The sequence below is a fragment of the Balearica regulorum genome, chromosome 1, assembly GCF_011004875.1.
Source record: "Balearica regulorum gibbericeps isolate bBalReg1 chromosome 1, bBalReg1.pri, whole genome shotgun sequence".
Lineage (NCBI taxonomy): Eukaryota > Metazoa > Chordata > Aves > Gruiformes > Gruidae > Balearica > Balearica regulorum.
The window spans coordinates 60,921,570-60,941,775 of record NC_046184.1 but is presented as its reverse complement, the minus strand read 5'-3'; the positions used below and the strand labels follow the sequence as shown (position 1 = coordinate 60,941,775).

Here is a 20,206-nt window from a genome sequence, read left to right as displayed (position 1 = left end):
ATGATACCAAAGAGCTCATGATCCAGTTAGGTTTTCAAACGTCCAAGGACTACTGAAGGACACAGATGGAGGGAGACGTATCAAAACTCACTGGCAACAAGATTCACTAAAGCATTTTCTGTGTGGATCTGCCCCATAGTGGCACAAGGGCACAAGCCTCCTTGCAAGTCCGTAAGAGCTGGGATCCCAGGTTATTTTTCAGGTTACGGACAAAGGAGGACAAAAAGATGGAATTGGAAAACTCTGTCTTCCCCTTTGATCCTCAGGTCGTCAGGTGACCAAACGATGAAGTCCCTAGGGCTCTAGGCACTTTAATGCCACCTTCTTAACCTTTTGGTACAGGCTGGTAGCAGAAAAGCAGCTAGTGACAGATGATCCTTTGTAGAGTGGTGTGGAAGACGATATGGTTTAGGTCAGCAGGGAAATGAGTGCAGTCTTCTGGCTGTGTCACTCGATAGCTCTACAGACTTATTTTTGAGGACAGATCATGCCTGAGATATCTGTATGGGAACAACTCAAAAGTGAAAGCCGTTGAACAAAGTAAGTTCCACGGAGAGAGGCAGTAGCTTTTCTCATCGCAATTAATAATGTCCCTTCCTACAAACTTTTCCTTATTTATATCCTCAGACCATCTTGGCTCCAACATTGTCACTACAATATCAAAATACTTAGATATTTCAAAATACAAGAACCATCTCTGTACTTTAACTAAAGTAGCACACTGGCAAAATACTGTCCCAAATTAATACATCTGCTGTGCCTGAGGCAAGATTTCCACGTGGATGTCAGGTAACCTGGCAGAAGGAAGCGGGTTTAAAATGCCATACACCTTCTTTGTCCCAAACAAGCATTAAAAATAATTTCTTGACTGGGCACTTTCGTGACCACCTGTAGACAGGAAGTTCTCCAGCAGGCGTGATTTTTCTGTACTGGGTTTTCAGATGACTTTGAATTTGTCTGCCAGATTTATTGATGACTCCTGTAACTTATTCATTTCTTCCCCTTGGACACATCACTTCAGGTCTCTCTGATCTAGTGCCATATAAAACCATACTCACAGCGACGAGAGTTACTTTTTTTTCTGCCGTGGTCTACCCTCGCCTCAGACCTCTTTGAAATGGCCACTGCCAGTCCTTGATTTAGAGCTGGTACTTTGGAACCAGGTATTGTAGATACTCGCTGGCTATTTCCCACTCCTTCCTGTTTCTCTACCTAGCCGTGTTGGGAATTACTCTAGCAGCAAACTACCAATGTCTCGTAGTTTCCTCCACATGACCAGGACACCGAACGAGGCTGTGCCCAATTGTCTCTCCACAGCAACGTGCTTGATGTCTGCGACCTCCTCCACAGGAACAGCCGAGCTATCTTGAAGCCCTCCTTCTTCCTCTCTACTTCCAGATCATGTTTGCCGTAGGAGAGCAATGAAAGCCTCTAGCAACTCTAGCTGGCTGGGACACCGTATGCAGGCGGTCACCAATACTTACCCCAGCTCAGGGGCTTTAGCCTAGCTGCATATTTACACGCTGTCCAGCAATGCGCCCAGGCACTACTGTGACAAAACACAAAGCTTCTGCTGAACTTAAAAAAAAAAAAAAAAAAAAGAAAAAAGAAAAAAAGAAAAGAGGATTTTTTCTTATTTTGACTTGCACCAGTGAAATCTATAGGCACCTTGTAAATGGGATTGACTGCAGTCCCAACCTCATGTCAGGGAGAGAGGCTAGTCCTTCTTTTTTTTGAGTTTCAGACTAATGCAGCAGTGTACTTGAGAGAAGCATCCAACCCGCAGCTGCTTTTAAATAGTTTACAAAAGACTGTATCATTTGTAATGACAAGGTTAAGCCACTGGCACATGCAGTCACTGCTTTATCACTGACATGGGTCCTTTTTTTAGCACAGTCCAGCCCACAGCCCAAGGAGAGCATATAATAACTCATGGCACCGATTTAAAAATAAAGTCTTTGTCAATGCCAAGCACAATAAGCTTAAGGCCTGCAGCGACTATTCTGGGAAAATAACCACCTTATTATTTCAGAGACATCTCGCAATATTCCCGCCAGAAAAGACTGACCTGAGCAGAAACGCTGCTGTCCCGGTTTGAATTCTGCTGAAAATGCCTCCACTGACAAATAGGCTTCTCTAGTTCATAGTTCCAGAGACACTAAAGTAATTGAGGAAAGTTACGTGAGCCCAGATCCTGCTTTCTGAAGCTTTGAATCCAGGGCACGACTCCTCCTCTGTGGTAAAACTTTCAGAAACAGCTATGATTTCAAGTCTAAGGCAGTCATGTAAGTGTCGTTCTAAGGTGATCCCTTGGTACTGCTAACTTCCTGGATCTTTATTTAACTGGTTTTGCAATTGGATCAATAGCAGGGATGGATCCACCAGTCCTGGCTGTGAAATTTCCTTAGAAGTGTTTTTTGAAAGCTAATTTCTGTGAAGAAGAATACGGTAAACACGCAACCTTCTAATGTCATTAGCAGGGTAAAGCTGGAGCTGGGGATGTGCTAAAAAGGAGGTTGAGGTAACAATTGCATTGACTGCCAAGTCAAGGCAAGCTACCGATTGCTGGCAACAACTCAGGAAGCGAGGAGTTATCTTTATCTCTTTTGGCTCCTCAGGGGGATTATGTTTTAACTGTTTCTAGAGCTGGGAAAGGTGTAAAGGAGGTGTCTCTCTTCAGTAAATCATGACAAAATCAGGCAGATGATCTTGGTGTAGAAGAGCGCCTGAAAACTAAGAAAAGGAATGAATTTATTTTCAATTGGTGATACAGGTTCTGACTGCACATATTGCAGTCCTCCAACTCCTATAACTATTAGATTGTTTGTATGTTGTTTTGAATTAGTTTAGAATCAACTTGACAATTTTTTTTTGCAGAATTCCTTGTATCTACAAAATGCTCTTGTGGCCTGGGGTGATCCACTGTACTCCATAGACGTTATGAGTTGAGCCAAAGCAGGAGCAGGGCTGAAAAAGAGGCAGCTCTTGCATTGACGGTCATCACAGCTGGCCTTAGGTTAAATCGTTCCTCCAATACTGCCGAGGATGGTCTCGGTACAAGCTGGAGGAATTAGCGCACACAAGGTGGACTCCTCCAGTGCTGAACATGGAGTGCAGCAGTAGAAATTCCAGTGTGGACGTCCTTACCGCGAGATATCAAAACAAGGCCTATTCGCACCAGTTTTTGACTGATGCGTACCTATCCACTTCTGAGGTAAGTCAGGGGTCTAGTCAGTGTTGATATTTGTCCTGCATTAAGTGCTTGTCACCGTCTTAGGCACTCAAATTCCTGTCAAAATCTGACCCACTCTCATCAATACTGCGGCCACTTAGGAACGCTTACAAACAGTGTGTGTCGCTTCGTCACTATGTTGTCCGTGCAAACTGCAGACGGTAGAACAGAAAAATTGGCAACATCCTGCAAGTTCCTAACTGCAATAGGCCCTTTAAATGGCTGCAAATTCTGTTCTCCCAAGCATTGACCATTTCGTGGTAATCTACTCCCAAATCCTTTCCCATTCCTATAACTTCTTGCGTTCAGACACTATTGAATTCCAAGTCACCTCTTCCGTCTCGTTGTTTCCTTCCCACACAACCAGGTCTTTACGATTGTTTATTTTCCTAACTGGAGAAAAATTTGGAATCTACAATTAGCATCTTTTTTGATGTTAGTTGTTCTAAACATCGAACTTAGCTCTTTTCCATGATATACCCATGATAAGCAAAGGTAAGCAGGACAGAACGTATGAAAAGACTCTTTAGCAATGTTCAAAAAATGCACTTGCTTGTTCAGCTTAGCAAGAAAAGTGGCTACTATTGGGCTGTTCCCTGTAGAATTTAGAAAGAGAGAAGAAAGAAGGATGTATCTCTTTCTGAATACTATATTCCTAATTGTACAAAATTTATAGACTAATAAAGTTTTAATCGAGTTCAGCAGTACGAAGGCATTTTCCCTGCTCAGCTATTTCTTCTCTAAATGAGTCTGATCCTCCCAACATCCACAGGAGATGACTAATAAACCAGCCAGTTCATGCACAGAGCTGCACAGAAGGGGAAATCATCACACAAAGAAGCTGACTGGCTTGCTCAAACAGAAATGCACTCGGTGTCAGATGAGGGACTAGAGCCCAAGAGCTCTTGGCTGCCAACTTCTGTGTTGAGACTGCTAGGCAAAGCTCTTTGTTATTCATTCGCTTGTACCACACACAATTGAAAAACCCACAAAAGGCCAATAAAATGAGCTGATGAGTAGTGGAGCACAGATATCTCCTCTTCTAGGTGGCTAGTGTTGAGCTGATGATGGCAGTTAGCGGGCGTCCCTTTCTGACAGCTGTCTTACTGCTGCTCAACTCAGAAGTCAGCAGAGGATCTCAAAGCACTTGAGCTTACATCACTAAAATAATGCTGGTCAGAGTAATGTGCTCATTACCAAATAACCCCACATGTTCACTGGACACAGGACCTGAACTTCTCAGAATATTTCTATCCAAACTCGGCCACCACAGCGGCTCTCCCATGGCAGGAGACATAGCAGGACTATCTTTATTTCCAGAAGTCTGAACTCCAGAACTAGGAGCAGTACTTCGAACTCAATTTCACAGTTCTTTTCCGTAGGAGAAACCACATCTGTAAGTAGATTGAGTGGATCTTGCTTCAAATTCAAAGATACTCCAAATGTTTACAACTTCTTACATCTAGTCAAATAATCTTAGCAAAAGTCTAATAATAATTCAAGGAAGGCACCCGTGAACATAAGCAGCAACCAAATGGCCAACATGAAGAGCATTGCTAGCAGAGATTAATGAAGGTAAAGAAGAGTTTAAAATCCCCTGAGACTCTTCCAAGTGGATGACACAATTTTTCAAAAATCTTTTTTTGCTGACGAGCAGGTAAATCTGGCTTCTTAAAGAGGTAACAGCTAACTATCCAGTAAAAAACATGCTACTGATTTTTGAGTAAAAATCCATTCCTAAACCCCAGAAGAGCTTTGCTTTTGAAAGTCTTCCCTGTGAACAAAACTGTTTCAATAAGCCTGTATCTTCTGACATGAGTAGATGTGCTAGAAAGCTCCCAGAAACTTGTTTTGTACAGCACAGCGAGAGGCACTGGTAGCACCTGGCTACAGCCCGACCACCCCGGTGACCGATCTCCGTTCTCCCTCAATGCCTCGGGCAGCCTGATGGATGCTCGTGGCAATATATCCCAACAGCAAACAGCCTGCACTGAATTCAGAAGCCAACGCCGCACAAACCAGGGCTGTACAAGCAACTGCATTCCTCGAGATGGGGAGCCATTCTCCTGCATTATGCCAAAGGAAAAATCTACAAGATGGGTGTAGAACCCAACGCACCGATTTTATTGCCTTTTTCCAGCAAGCCGTCTCAGCCCACGGCCTGTTTTGGAGGCAGAGCACTGCACGTAGTGCTGGAAGAACCTCTTCTGTGTTCCCAATGAGCTCAAGCCCAAAGCCTAGCCAGGCTGCAGACATGCCCTGCAAGCTCAAACTGATCCCAAAGGCGTGCCAGGCCCGTGATACCTGTGAGCTGATTGTCTGCATAGACTCTTCCACAGCACTCATGGTGACCAGACTCTCAACCGTGTGAAAGACACAGCTGTTGAAGAAATCTCTTGAGGATTTTCTGACTTGCTGTGTTTGAACCTCTTTGGTTTTTCACTTATTTTTACTGGAGACAAATGAAAAAGCTAGATTAATTACATCATGCAGTAAAAGCAGAGAATGACAGCAGCCATCAAAGAGCACAAATCCCATAAATCCTTGTAATAGGCTGAAAGGACGCAACGCTCAAGTGGGCAGCATTTCACTGGTGGTAGTGGAGGTAGGTACTCTGGTGGAAACTTTCCTCTCAGCAACGGGAGAGTTTTCAAGGGCTCATTTCAAAGGCATTCCGCTGTTTCAGGTACGCAGCACTGGATGAAAGAGGAGTTGGAGAGGAAGGCACTTTTTGTGCAAAGAGTCCGTCGGTTTCTTCTCTTCCATGATCCCAACAACCTGTTCATGGCATCATCTTTTCAAAACACCTGGAGGTTAAGGTAGGCCAGTTGTTTTCACCCAGACCAAAGAGAGAGCTTTCGAAACCCAATGGGAATTCCCTCAGGCAGCTTTGACTTAGTGTTAGTCCTGGGCAAAGCAGGACACTGTTTACACTGGGCACGCTGCCTCTGACCCACCCACCATGAGCTTTCACCTCTCAGAAAGGATGCTTGGCCCGTGCTTCTCTCTCACCTGGCAGACCCTGCCGAGGAAACCGCAAACAAATGGCAGCCCCAAATCTTCCAGGCAAAGCATGGGACCTGCTCCATGTGCGCAACGTACTTCCAAGCCATCTTTCCTAAATGCTCCGGTGGGACGGGACTAGTGCGTACAGTTACGGCACTGGCAGCCACTTCACCAGGAGGCTGTGAGAAGGCTGCTGGAGGATCAGAGGAGCATCCCCTCGGCTCCAGCAGCCCCAGGCTGCTCTGGGCAGTGCTAACGTGCATTGCAGCAGCCTCTCCTGGCCCTGGAGATGGAGATGCTCAGCCTAAACTCTACAGCCATACTGACTTTATCCTCCCTCATGCAGGATGCAGAGTTACATAAACTTGGTGAAGAGAAGAAATCCTTGGAGAATGCGTGAGGCAGAAAAGAAAATACCCCGGTATGCTAACGCCCTGCTTCAGCCTCAACAGGGTGAACATTTTGCCTTCTGCTCTACACCGTGAAACCAGTCGCAGGCTGTTCTTCTCCCCTCACAACCATCTGAGCTCTGGCAAGAGGACAGAGTGACAGCCCCGATAGGATGGCAAGAGCAAATCCCTGTTTCTGGGAGAGGAACAGGGGATATGCCTTGACTTTGAGTGCACATGAGTTCTTCTACACACTAGTGCATGCTCGTGGAATCAACTCCCCCCATTTCTGCTGTACGCTTACGTTGTTTGAACCGCTCTGGATTTCACGTGCCGAAGTGGCAAGGTCAGGGAGAGTCTTCCCGAAAGACGCACTATATCAACTTTTCTAAGTTCCTCATTATTATGGTTATATAAACTCTTGAAAAATACAAATTAATCTCTTTTCAGCAACTCAGAGCCACTCAGATTTTGACAGAAATGGGAAATCACAGTTACAAAAACTAAATCCTGCCTTTGTTTCCTGAACTTTAAACTACAGATTAATTTGACAGATGTCTGAGCCTCATTAATATTGCTATTGTCTGTCTCTGAATAATAACCCCGATGATCACGATGCTCTTTTGAGACACGCATACTTCAATAGTATGCTCATTACCAAAAAAAAAAAAAGTAAACCACATTAACTAGATTTTTTTTTTTCATACGGCCATGAAAAATGCATCTGAAAGGGAGATTTGTAATATTTCCAATTTCATGAAAAACTGTAGAAGAACTGGAACATACTTGAAACGTGTTGCTAAGGCATTGCCATGGCTGGGAATGCTGTCACTTTATTTTACAGGCTCTCTGCATGGCCAGGCTGGTGCAACTTCCCAAGGACCCACTGGCACTGGGGCTCTGCCAGGGTGGCTGGACCAGGAGGAATTCGTGGAGGAACAGGGCCGCGGCCAGCACACTTCCATCTTCCGGTGGTATCTGGCTCCTACAACGGCTTTGCAAAACCACAAGCTTTTAGGCACAATCTCAAGAATCCCTAAGACTTCTCCGAAATGCTCTGAGAGGCTTGCTGGCCCGTGGCACTTTTTTCACGGGAGAACCATCATTTTGCCCCTCAAGTTCAAGTGCAGCTTATTCAGACCCAGAGGCCCAGCCTTCGTAGAGCGGGTTTTCGGAACCAGTTGGGTAAAATTGCCTCTTTGCACAGTGTGTTTGCACACCCCATACGGCAGCATTTCAGCCGGAGCAGATGATGCTCATTTGTGTCTTGAGTCCAATGGATGCGTAGCTTGAAGAGGAGGCAAAACTGGTGACCGCCTGAAGGTCTTCAAGCAGGCCGTTTAGGATGAAAAATGAACGGTAGCATTTTGTCCAGATTTACTGTTTAAATCTAACCTTCAAGCATGTTCCAGCAGCTCTCCGTACACTCTACTTGCATCCCAGACCAGGATGGCTTTCCCCTTTTCACACCTAGCCCTCTGTTCAGAATGGCACCTATCATCCTGATGTGGGAATGCAGACCCACATCATCAGCCCTTCCACGTCTTCATGCACACGACCCTCTTTCTTCCACCCGTCCCACGCGGACACAGCCTGATCTTTTCAGAGACTCCATTCTGGTTTGGGAATAAGGCCAGTTCAATTAGTCTACTTGAAGTCCCCAGAAGATCTCCGGAGGACAAATAAAAGATGACTGATGTAAGGCTTTCAGGGTTTTCTGTATGTAAAGATCCCAAGGCACAGCCCCTGCTTTCCTGGCGCTCCCTTCTCCTCCGCTTTTGGTTAAGGTGACAAGAGTCTTTCGAGGCACTGGATGAGCAAGTCAGGGAAAAAAAGAAATCATCGCTCAGGCCGAGTTAAATATGTTTTCCTAACGTTTCATTCCAGTCAAACCTCATGGGAATTTGCTCAGCTACCATTGCTACTCCTGCCACCCAAGCTAACCGTGCGCATTACTGACTGACGGTCCTTTTCCTAGATTTGCCAGAATTCTCACTCTGATGAAGTTCTCCTCGTTTTTGTCCTGAAGAGGATTCTAGGATTCTATTAATACCTCCCTTCCTTTTTTTGGCAGTCTGTTCCAAAACGCTAAATCCTTAGTTCCTCAGCAGGGGTATAATATCTTCTCTTATTAAAAATACTGAAACACAAGCTTACCCAGAGGTGTGTTTTATTTGACGTGAAGAGATTCAGCAAAAAAGCTTCCCTGGGACAGCTAGTGTTTCAGCCGTCCTGCAAGGGTTTGGCAAATGTTCCAAATGTTCTGCTGGACTCTCTGTTTGAGATTTTATTAACCCCTTTCAAAAACGGCAATTTCCACAATTTCCAAGTGCAGATGGATGGAAATTTCCAAGTCTTTTGTCTGGAGCTATGGCACAGGCAAAGAGAAAGACTGAGTCTCTCTTGATCGATGGCTGGGGAACAGAGTGAAGAAGGATCATAAAAAGCTGTGTTTCCACAACTGGCCGCAGCAGCGTTTTACAAACAGACAGTGAATTTGGCCTCCAAAGAGGGTGACCACCAAAGCGCTCCCATCATCAGCCTGTAGTGCTGTAGAGTCTTGCTGTGAAGGGGCAGGAGAGAGCTGGAACCCCGTCTGTGAAAGCTCAAGAGAATGAGAAAGGAGGGCCAAACATTTGGTGGAGTGACCACAGAGTCCCTAACGCTCGCGTGCTCATCGAGTACTAGATCAAGCGCGCGGAGGCCGAGAGGAGTAAGCAGATCTCCCAGGCTGTGTGTGCGACAGAAGAGATCTCTGCACCAAGGCAGAGCCAGAGAAGTCAGTCCCGAAGCCGAGGTTCTCCCAAAGCCAAGGTTATCCGCTCAGAGCCCTTGGTCATGTTTAAATACTTTGGGCTCTTGCCATCTCTCAGGGAAGCCAGTGTGAGTCTTTCCATTGACTTAAATGGAACTTGGGATGAATCTCTAGGCCTAATCTCTTTCTCTCACTTCCTGTTTACATCCTTTTAGGTCTCTGTGACAGACGTCTCTCAGATGGATTTCACTAGGCAGTTAACTTTCTGCTGAGCAATTTCCCAAGCCACGTTTCTTTCTACATTTTTCTTTCTTTGCAAATCCCAATGAACAAAACCCTTCTCACTCTCCAGCTCTGGTGGATTTTTCATTCACTCATCTCTTCCTGTCAGACTCCTGGCCAACAGACTGTCTTTGGAGGGTTTAATCAAACTGCTGGCCAATGAAATGGATGTTTGTTCCTCGGATAGACTCTTCCAACTCAACCTGAAAGCCCCCAAATGTTCTAGCCCCCAAATGTTACTCCAGATTCTCATCTGGAGTAAAGCAACTCTTGGAGATACCGGCAAAGCTTTGCTGGCTTACAGCACTTGAGAATCCAGTCTTCTAGTAACAACAGTTTTGGTCAAAGTAGAAAGTGTCCGGCCTGGCTTTCCTTTGTTTTGTGCAAAGTGATCACTGTTCTGGCAAGCAGAAAACCCATCAGAATGTGTCTTTAAAGTCTTGCACAAGGACATAACCCCCCCCCGACCCCTGACCAGTTACCCTGACCCCTGACAACTGTACCCCAACCCTTGACCTTGATCCTGACCCCTGAGCCCCACCTGTGACCTTTGACTGAACACTTGACCCCTAAATGTTAACCCTGAACTTTGATCCCCCCCAAAAAGACTGACCCATTACCCCAGGCCTCGGACCCTGACCCTGACCCCTGACTCCTGACCCGTTAACCCCAATCTGACCCTGACCCATAGCACCTCACCCCAAACCATGACATCTGACCTGTGACCTAGCATACGGTAGTTGACATTAATCTGACCTTTAACCTCTTGGACCTCCCATTAATGACCTTTGATCCCCTGACCCAACCCAAACTTTTACCTAAACCTTTCACTTTAATTAAAACCTTTGACCCCAATCTGTGACTTTTTACCTGTATCCCAACTTCTGGCTCCAATCTCTGAAATTTTACCTTTGACTACTTTTCAGCAACCTTTGGCACTCGATCAGTGAGCTTTGGCCATACATGACATTTGACCCTTACCCTCAACCCCTGACCTTTGACCGCTACATGATCCATGACCTTTAATCTTTTTCATCCTGATCCATGACCTTTGATCTTTTGACACAAACCCATGACCTTTGCCCCTTGACTCTCTGATCTTTGATTCTCGATCTGTGTCCTTCAAAAGAAGCATGACTAGCAGGTCGAGCGAGGTGATTCTCCTCCTCTACTCTGCTTTTGTGGGATCCCACCTGGAGTACTGCGTCCAGCTCTGGCATCCCCAGTACAAGAGAGACATTGAACTGCTGGAGAGAGTCCAGAGGAGGGCCACAAAGATGATCAGAGGGCTGGAGCACCTCTCCTATGAGGACAGGCTGAGAGAGTTGGGGTTGTTCAGACTGGAGAAGAGAAGGCTCTGGGGAGACCTTATGGCAGCCTTCCAGTACCTAAAGGGGGCCTATAGGAAAGCTGGAAAGGGACTGTCTACAAGGATATGGAGTGATAGTATAAGGGGTAATGACTTTAAGCTGAAGGGTGGTAGATTTTGATTAGATATTAGGAAGAAATTCTTCACTGTGAGGGTGGTGAGACACTGTATCTGGTTGCCCAGAGAAGTTGTGGATGTCCCCTCCCTGAAAATCTTCAAGGCCAGGTTGGATGGGGCTTTGGGCAACACGGTCTTGTGGAGGGTGTCCCTGCTCATGGCAGGGGGTTGGAACTAGATGATCTTTAAGGTCCCTTCCAATCCAAACTGTTCTAATGATTATATGAATTTGACCCAATCTGACATTTGACCTGACCCCTCATTTCAACCTTGACCATAAATGCTATGGCATCAAAAAACTTCACCAACTAACTATATGGAATTTGAACCCACAGAGACTGAGAAGCAAGGGAGCTGTCTGCAGTCAAAGGAGAAATTGGCTGAAACCAATTTCCCCTCTCAAATCCATACTCTGCCCGATGGACCATAAAAATCAAAGCCTGGGCTTTTCAGTGCTACAACACATCATTAGTTTTCTATTTAACGCCCTTGGTAAATGGGAAAATTGCATTAAAACATACACCGGCAACTGGCCTTCCAAAGAGACCTGCAAGTAGGAGCCGGTTCCTGGTTGGGTTATTAGGACTTGTGCAGGGTTACTCACACATTATGTGAAAGCCTATTCAGAGCACAGAGTATTTCCACATGTATGTGTCTAAGACGACAAGTTGTGGTTGGCTGTAGCTGACAAAAATACATGAATAAATGAATAAAGGCTTTCCTTTTAGCAGTAATTCAGCCTCCCCGCTGTGAAGATAGAAGGTGCTCCAAGCCTCAGTTCCATCATTCGCACTCTTGCCAGACATAACATACCGCAGAGAAGACAGCAGTGGTGTTATACCAAAGAAAGCAAACTCCCGCTAGACTAAAAGATCGAGAACAAAAACCCCCACTGCAGCTCATGATTGTTTAGCCATAAGAGGAATGGTGAATTTTTGGCTTCAGATTCACAAGATCACAGGACCCAGCACGTAACTGCCTGTCATCGGGAAAGTTTTTAATGGGATTTTTTTAGTTTTCTAGTAAAAGATTTGCAACAGCAAAGCCAAGTCCAAGCCTTGTCACATTTGCCTGTGGATGGGTGGCGTGGCCCTGCATGGGGAAGACAGGCACAGATGAGGGAGATGGCCTAAGGCTGTGCCTCACTGCAGTGCCTGGTTGCAGATGCATGGGCAGTGCCTTGTGCCCAGCCGCTCACCACAGCCTGGAAGAGCCAGCTGTGTAAGAGCACACCGTCCCAGAGGCCACAAAGCAGTTGATGATCTACCACCAGAACAAAGACACATTCGCTGAGCAGCCGACAGAGAGTTGGAGCCACCAAAGCATTTCCCTTTTCACAGGACAGATATTCCTTTCTGGATAGACTCTAAAGACCAGCCACCAAACCCTGCCCCTACAAAGTCAACAAGAGCTTGCCATGAACCTGCAGGATACAGGGTTCAGTCCTGCAAGGACTCTTCCCAAATTAGTTTGGAAAGATACCAGATTAGGCCTTGAAAAAGAAGAAGAGTGGGAGGGGGCTTGAGGCCAAAGCACCACATTTCTTTCCAGGCACTGGTGGTGATAACATGCGCTAAAACTTCTCTGCCCGTGCCACCATTTTAAAGCTGGTTCTGCAAGGTGCTGAACAAGCGGGCCGTGGGCCAACAGGACACTTAAACATGTGCTTGGCTTTAAGGATACAAGTAAATCCTCTTGAATGCGGAATGTTATGCTTTCCTGAACTAGAGCCAAAGTGCTCCATCCCTCGCCAGCTCTCAAGGTTAGCATCAAACAAGTCTCTCCTGGTAATGCTAAATAAAGCCCTTCATAGGAGCATGCACATAGTTCCACCAACTATATATATTATCTCATTCTTCTACATGGACATGAATGGGTCAGTTCAGGGTATTCTGTTTCAAGCTCCTTCTAGTTTATGCCTCCACTTTATGACTCTGAGCCAAGCACTTTGTTGCACAGAGAAGGCAGGCATTCAAAATGAACAGCATTGAGGATTCATTACCCCTAGCAATAGTATTAACCCTGTAGCTATAGTATGTTGGCTTTAACATTATCCCCATTGTGTTCTCTGGCTGGCATTTTCTCTGATATGTTTTGGTTTTCAGCCCTCCGTCAATTCTCTCATCCAACTGGGATAGCTCTTCTCATCCAACTGGAACAGATGCCAAAATGGCTTAGAAAACACTGTTCAGGTTCCATACAATAAAGCGAACCACAGGAATGGTCTATTAGCATTAAAATTACAGAATCAGTGAAACGCATTAAAGATAAACATGCCATCAATGTGAGTCGAGCAAGCATACCACTGCAACATCACTTTTTAATAGCCCGAGTTCGTACATTACATACAAACCTTTGATTATGTACACCACGCAACATGCCATACTGTATTATTTATTCAGTGCGGTTCCCCTTTCTCTATTCACTTCTATTTTATCCCTAAGGACGCACGGCACATTCCAACAAGACAAAGCGATTCAGGCTTCTCTCCCCAGGCTAAAAGAAGAACCAATAGCTCTCTGTCTACTTCAATCTACCAAAACAGGAGAGTATTTAATTAATCCTCCAAGTGGGCACCACTCTGATTTCACCAGTTAACCAGCCATTTCTGTATTTTATGGGTTTTATAAGTTTTTATATTTCAAAGAGTGTCCAATAGCAACTGACAGCGATCCAGTTCCTGATATTCCCCAGCGCCTTTTAAAAATTACATTGCCAGGTTCCTGCGCTCTCGACTGCCGTTCAAGTGTCACAGCCAATGCCACGAGAACTCAGAAGTCTGAGCGCCCAACAGCTGAGGAACGCACCCACTACCTCTGTGCCCTCAAACTGTGGATGTGCCTACAGGTCTAAAATAGGCTTGAGGGATCGATCTCAAGAGTACTTCTGTCCGTAGGATCAATACCTTTCTGTCCTGATAAACACTTTTTGTCTGCACCTCAGACGTCTTATCAGGGGAGCTGGGCGAAGACAGTGAGAAAAGGTTGATGCACCGCCTTGGAACTTCAGAGGAAGAATCATACGAGGCCCCAGATTCCATGAGAAGGGGGAGGTTACAGTTTTATAAAACTCTGCTTTTCAGGCAATTCCAGAGAAACTAGCTGAAAGCAGTTTGTAAAGACCCTATGGATACAGAGCGAGATCTACTGACATCAGTAGCAACCTTTCCATCTGTTACAGCGCAGTTCTGAATCACCCCCGTGATGAAAGGGGAAACCATGCATGAAGGGGAGGGATGTTTTGGAGGAGAATATTTTTTTGGCTATCAGAAGCGGTATTCCCAGATTTTGGTGTATTTCCTTCCATTCCTCAGACCAGGCCATGTATATGCTGCTGGCAGTCTGAGGAGAATTTCCCCCTGTTACATCAGATTTAGCATGGCTTAGCAGTCTATATCACTTTTCCACATAAGGAGCAGCTGCACTTTAAGCAGGGAAGTTGCAAATACCTGGTATTTGGCCACACATTTTGCAATGTTTTGCAGATTCAGTACATTTGAAGATATGGGCAGCAGGGCATCGTCATACAAAGGTCTGCCTTACCCAGAAGAAAAAGTGGCACTGGTAACTGAAGCCTTTACGAGGCCTACCTAAACTTGTCTCTCTCCCCTGGTATCATCTCAGGCTCGTTTGCTAGGGCACAGTTTGGCCTGTATTTCATCCACTAAGGCCACACTGCCAAGGCTATTTAGAGTTCTGTCCTACAGAGAATGACATCCTTCAAGAGACTACTTGTTCTTGCTCTCTCTGGCCCCCTCAAGGAAATTAACTCCTTGCCATAAATCTTTTTATATCGATGACACTATACTGACGGCCGTGCCAAACAGGGCACGCGAGACAGAAGGGCATTTCCTCTTTCCTTTCCGCGGTGGATGCCTCTTCAAACCAAACGAGGGCATTCCCCAAAGAAGTCACAACACATCTTACTCTTCTTTTAACAGGTATTAATAATCCCATTTGAATAATTCAAATTACAACACAATTTGAATAACTGATTTTATTTTTATGGATAAGTATTCAGAACAGATAGCTAGTTGTTGAAGTCCTTTTCCTGCACACAGCATTAGTCTGCGTTTCACCAGTTCCACAGCATTTGCTCTCTACTTTGTCATCTGAGAAGACGGATGTGAATCAGACAGCCCAGACTTTCTCCTTCCTTTGTTGGAAAATGTATACGGACAGACAGCCCTGTCTTCTGATGGGAGGGACAACTAGCCAGTAGATGTCCTACTGACTATGGCTATAAGGAACTTTTTTTCAACATAGAGCTGTTTCAAGACTCAGTGGGATGAGCGATTGCTGTCATCCATAACCCTGCAATTCCAGTATACACAGCTTTCCACATAGCTTTTCAGTGGAACCAAATACTGCCCACTATTTTCAGCGACACCGTAAGGACGTGGAGTGGTTTGCCATTTAATCTACTTTCCAGAAAGCCTTCCACAGAAGCATCAGAGCTGGAAGGAAACCTCTGTGCAGTTCTTTATTCCACACCCTTGCAGAACAAGCCCGTTCGCCCATATTAAACCCACACTATACCTTAAAGATGAGTACGTCCAATGATGGTGACGTCACCACCTTACTCAGCAGACTGTCCCCGTGCCCAGCGTTGGGTTTGGGTTTTACTTAGGTTATGCAATCACAGAAACACGCATGCACAAAGACACGAGTACACGCCACCTGGCTCCTGCTCTAGCCAGGGCACGGCTTTCACCACATCTTACTGAAATGTAAAAATAAATGCAAGCAATTCATAAATTCATAAACTCCCAGCGGACAGCATTTTCAAAACTCTGTAAGCTAGTTAGCTTTGTTTTTAATGCTGGAGATGTATATGCTGGAGATGTCCTCTATTAATGATGCCTTTGAAAGGGCGGCAGGCAGTTCAGGCAGGTCCAGCTGACTTCCAGGTTGCTCAGTCCTAGAAGATGAATCCCATGGAGTAAGAAAAGACTCCTTTGGAAGCACAGCTAAACTCACAGTGTCTACACCAGGCAAAACAGAAGCAAGCTGGGTCTGCAGAGGCATCGGTAGCAATTGAGCCACACTTTTTAGGACATGTATGATTCCAAAACCAACTCTAGCCTACCCTTTTTGAAGCTGAATCCTTTGAAAGACTTCAAAGCACCCACAGAGAGCAACCTTCAATGCTGGCCGGCCAAGCTGATCCGTCTCTATGGTTTCCCAAACCTGGTGAAGCTCTGAGCTCACGCAGCGAAGCATACGGCGGCTGACTGCATACCAAGCTATCTGAAAAGAGAGGAAAGCATCACCTAACTTTCAACACTCAGCTCTGTGCTTAGCAAACGGGTTGCCATTTGCCCCTTGAAGAAGGCAGGTTGGTCTGAGAGACTGATCCAGCACAGGAATCGTTCAGGAGCTTCAGCTCTCCCTCTCTGCAGACCCTTTGCCCCTCACGTTTTACGAGCCCTGAGGCATTAGCTTGCCACTTCATGCTTAAAGACAGGCAATGTGTGTTCTTCTCTTAACAACCCCAAGATAAACAGTCAATGGAAGGGCTGTAAAATCAGCACAATATTGAACCAATCTTTATATTTTGTATAACTTTCCTTTATATATATATTTACAGAGAGGTTTGTCTTGCTGCTGGCTTCTTATCAATAGGGGGAAGCTCCCAGCTCTCTATACCTCAAATCTACTGGTTTTAATTATGAAAGCTTTTATTATTTTTACTGCTCTCCTCTGCATTCCCCCCCAATTTGTCAGCTTTGCTTTCATAACATTTGTGGTTGCAGATGACCAGCACCGCAGTAACTCCCGCTTGCAGTTTCTTTCCAAAAAGACCAGTCCCGAGACCTGAACAAGTTGAAGGTACTGACGCGTATCTGCTTGCACAATGCCCAGCTTCAGGAAAGCCAAAGCTGTCAGGACGCATCGCCGCCGCAATGTGGACCAAGTGTCAACAGATCAGATCCGTGTATGTCACAGCCTTTTGGGTGGCCTTCCAGTCCGACAGATCCTTGAGAGGATCCATTTCAAAACAAGCAACAAAGGGAAGATGTAGATGGGAGTTCAAGGCTTTGAAATAAAAGCCATGCAGCCACCAGTGGGTCACAGGATTTGTGAGCTATCTTACCTCTCAACCCTTGCCTGCAAGGGAACATACACGTACGCTGTACGAAGACCCTGAGCACTGGGAGCCTGAAGGCACAGTAGGAACCTCAAAGTCAGATGAATACAGCAGCTTTGAGAAAGATGTGAGAAATCCCAACATGGAATAAACAAAGCAAGCCTACGGTTACATTCCAGGTACAGCTGGAAAGCTACTGCTCGAAACCCTTACATTCTTGCCTGGAAAACATGAAGAGAACTTGAAAGAAGAGGTATCCCTTTTCTGAGGCTATGGTGTTTCTAATATTCAGGCAGAGAAAGATTCAAATGGGAAAACCATGGCTAATCAGCTGAGCCACATCCTGAGGATGTATAAAAATATAAATCTACCTTATCTGTGCCCCAGCTCAGGTGTCCACCCACATTTCCAAAGCTGCGCTCACTGAACAACACAGAAGAAAAACGGAGCCTCATCAGTGCTCTTCCCCTTCCTTTTGAGGTGCCACATACCCAGATGCGCCTCTCTGGGAACCAGGGAGCATTAGCAAAGGTACCAGCAATAATTAGCAAGTCAGCCAGTATCGAGGTAAAGAGGAGAATCTGCAAGGATGAAAGAGGCGACTGGTGACTTATGGGGCTGCAGACCAGAGTTTCGGGGAGCTATTTAGGTTTGGGTTTGTTCTAGCACTCCCTTCCTCCCCCTTCCTTCCAAATCTGGAAACACCAGACTACAGGGACAAGCAAGTCACCTTGGAGATGCCTCAAATCTAGCTCTGACCTCAGAGCTTTGCTGCACAGGGGAACGCAGAACTGTAGCCATGAGCAGGCCCAGGGAGACCAAGTGGCCTTGAAGAGCTCTCGCAGAGCAGATCGCTCGCTGCTTTTCTTCTTCCCCATGGCACAAGCCTTTCTAGTAGATCTGATAGCTTACATATTTAACCAGTCTCACAACCACAGATGCAAGGGAAGCAAAAGCGAGTCTGTGATGCTGAGCTGTCCCTTTGAATACAGAACGTAAGGCAGAAAGGAACAGAGGTGTCCTGGGTAATTCCACATTACTGTCAAAGAACACTTTCTCAAAGGAAATCTGCGCATCTGCAAAGACCTGTTACCACAGCAGATTTGTACCAGGGCTGGAGAGCTGACATTTTAGATGCTCTCATCTAACACTGCACAGAGCTGGCTTTCTTGACATAGTCCTTGAATAGAGAGACTTTCAGGGACCCACTGACAGTCTGTTTGGAATTGGTCCCAGACCAACAGGATTGAAGAAGTGCCAATAGACATCGGAATTTCTTGCAAAGTATCCTGAGTTCTTTCTAGAGTAGTTGTGAGGAAGACTGTCATGCAAAGACCTGATCCGAGACGGCAAAAATGTTCAGCTATGTCTCAATTCAAGCCAAGAGCAACACTGACTGAAAGCACTTCTGAGTGAGGTCTGCACCTGAACAGAGTTTAGGACAGAGTTGTACTCTTTGGCTTGACTTGAGTATCCACCAGCTGCAAGATGGAGGTAGAGGCCTTTGCTTGCATAGACCGGTGTCGTGATTTAGCCCCAGCTGGCAACTAAGCACTGTGCAGCCACTCACTCACTCCTCCCCTAACCCCGGTGGAATGGGGAGGAGAATTGGAAGAAAAAGATAAAACTCATGGGTTGGGATAAGGACAGTTTAACAGGACAGCAAAGGAAGAGGAAAATAATAACAATACTAATCAAAAAATATACAAAGCAGGTGATACGCAATGTAATTTGCTCCCTGCTGAGAACCTGATGTCCAGCCCACCCCTGAGCAGCTCCCCCACATATACTGGGCATGATGTCATATGGTATGGAATATACCTTTGGCTAGTTTGGGTCAGCTGTGCTGGCTGTGTCCCCTCCCAGCTTCTTGTAAAAATTAACTCTATTCCAGCCAAAACCCAGGACAACTGGGTAAATCCATACCGTGCAACACAGTGCTGTCCAGGCACGCCAGCCTGGGCCTACAATGATGTATTTGTGGAACAGAAATCCCTGTGCCATGTTGCTCAGCATAGCTGATCTAGGATTAATTTTTGTGCAGACCTGGCCCAGAGGACTCAGCATTGCTCTCCCTAGCTCTGTTGGTAGTTCACACACGACCACTTGAAACAGTTCTGCTCCTGGGATGTAGCATACAAAGTCTCAGGTAGTCTCTGTCACTGTGCAGGTAGTTCATAACAAAACAAGATGTTTTCAGAGGTATGATAGGACTCTTCCTCCTGTACTGTACAGGTCTCAGATAGTAAATATTAGGGGTGACATTTCAGGGCACCAATATCTTGTCACTATAGACAAGGTAGCAAGATTCACAAGCCTTGAATATTGATTGCTTAGGTATATGCAAATGGCTAAGGTATACATGTGGTTACATTAATTGGAACCCAAATTCAAACACCTCTATGGACTTGTTAACATTTAACTTGTGTCAGAGCACAAAAAGCTGTGATGTTCTCTTTTCAGCATCAAATCAGACCAATTAATTAGTCCTTATTAATACACAATCCCTGGGTGTCATTACCATATTTCTATTGGCAATTTATTCACAGCAAAAGTTCACTTATTCTAATTGCTCAAGTTGTCTTTTTCAGAAATCTAACAGTTGCTTTTGAGTAGAAATAGTAGTCCAAAACCACAAGTAAATAAAATAAAAAATATACCATCTTTAGCACAGAACTTGGAGTGTGATCCAAAGGTCATGGAAGTCAGGAAACCACTACAATTGTCTTCCATGGGCTGTGGATCAGGCTCCTGAAGAATAAATTTTTGCTACAGTTTCAGCCTTTTGGAGAGTTTGCTCAGCTATTTCATGTCCACTCTAATTTAACATACATAGAGAGCAATTCTCCAGTCCTTTCTTGCATGAAACAGCTTGGTCCCATTAATTGGAATAGTTCTCACCAGCAAGTGCTCCTTTCTACACAGGCTACATACCAAAGTCAGCAGTGTCTAAACAACAGTCCAGG

The 20,206-nt window shown here is 45.4% G+C and overlaps 1 long non-coding RNA gene across 2 annotated transcripts; it reads left to right on the top strand.

Moving 5' to 3' along the window:
* The first annotated feature begins 1,608 nt into the window (after positions 1 to 1,608).
* On the top strand, positions 1,609 to 8,518 carry LOC142602062 (uncharacterized). 2 transcript variants are annotated; one of them, XR_012835721.1, is made up of 4 exons: positions 1,609 to 2,448; positions 2,878 to 3,214; positions 5,919 to 6,051; positions 6,585 to 8,518. It is a non-coding gene; the product is annotated as an uncharacterized LOC142602062 (long non-coding RNA). The 2 variants fall into 2 exon arrangements; XR_012835722.1 differs by lacking the exons at positions 5,919 to 6,051; positions 6,585 to 8,518 and adding an exon at positions 4,005 to 5,510.
* The last annotated feature ends 11,688 nt before the right edge of the window (positions 8,519 to 20,206 follow it).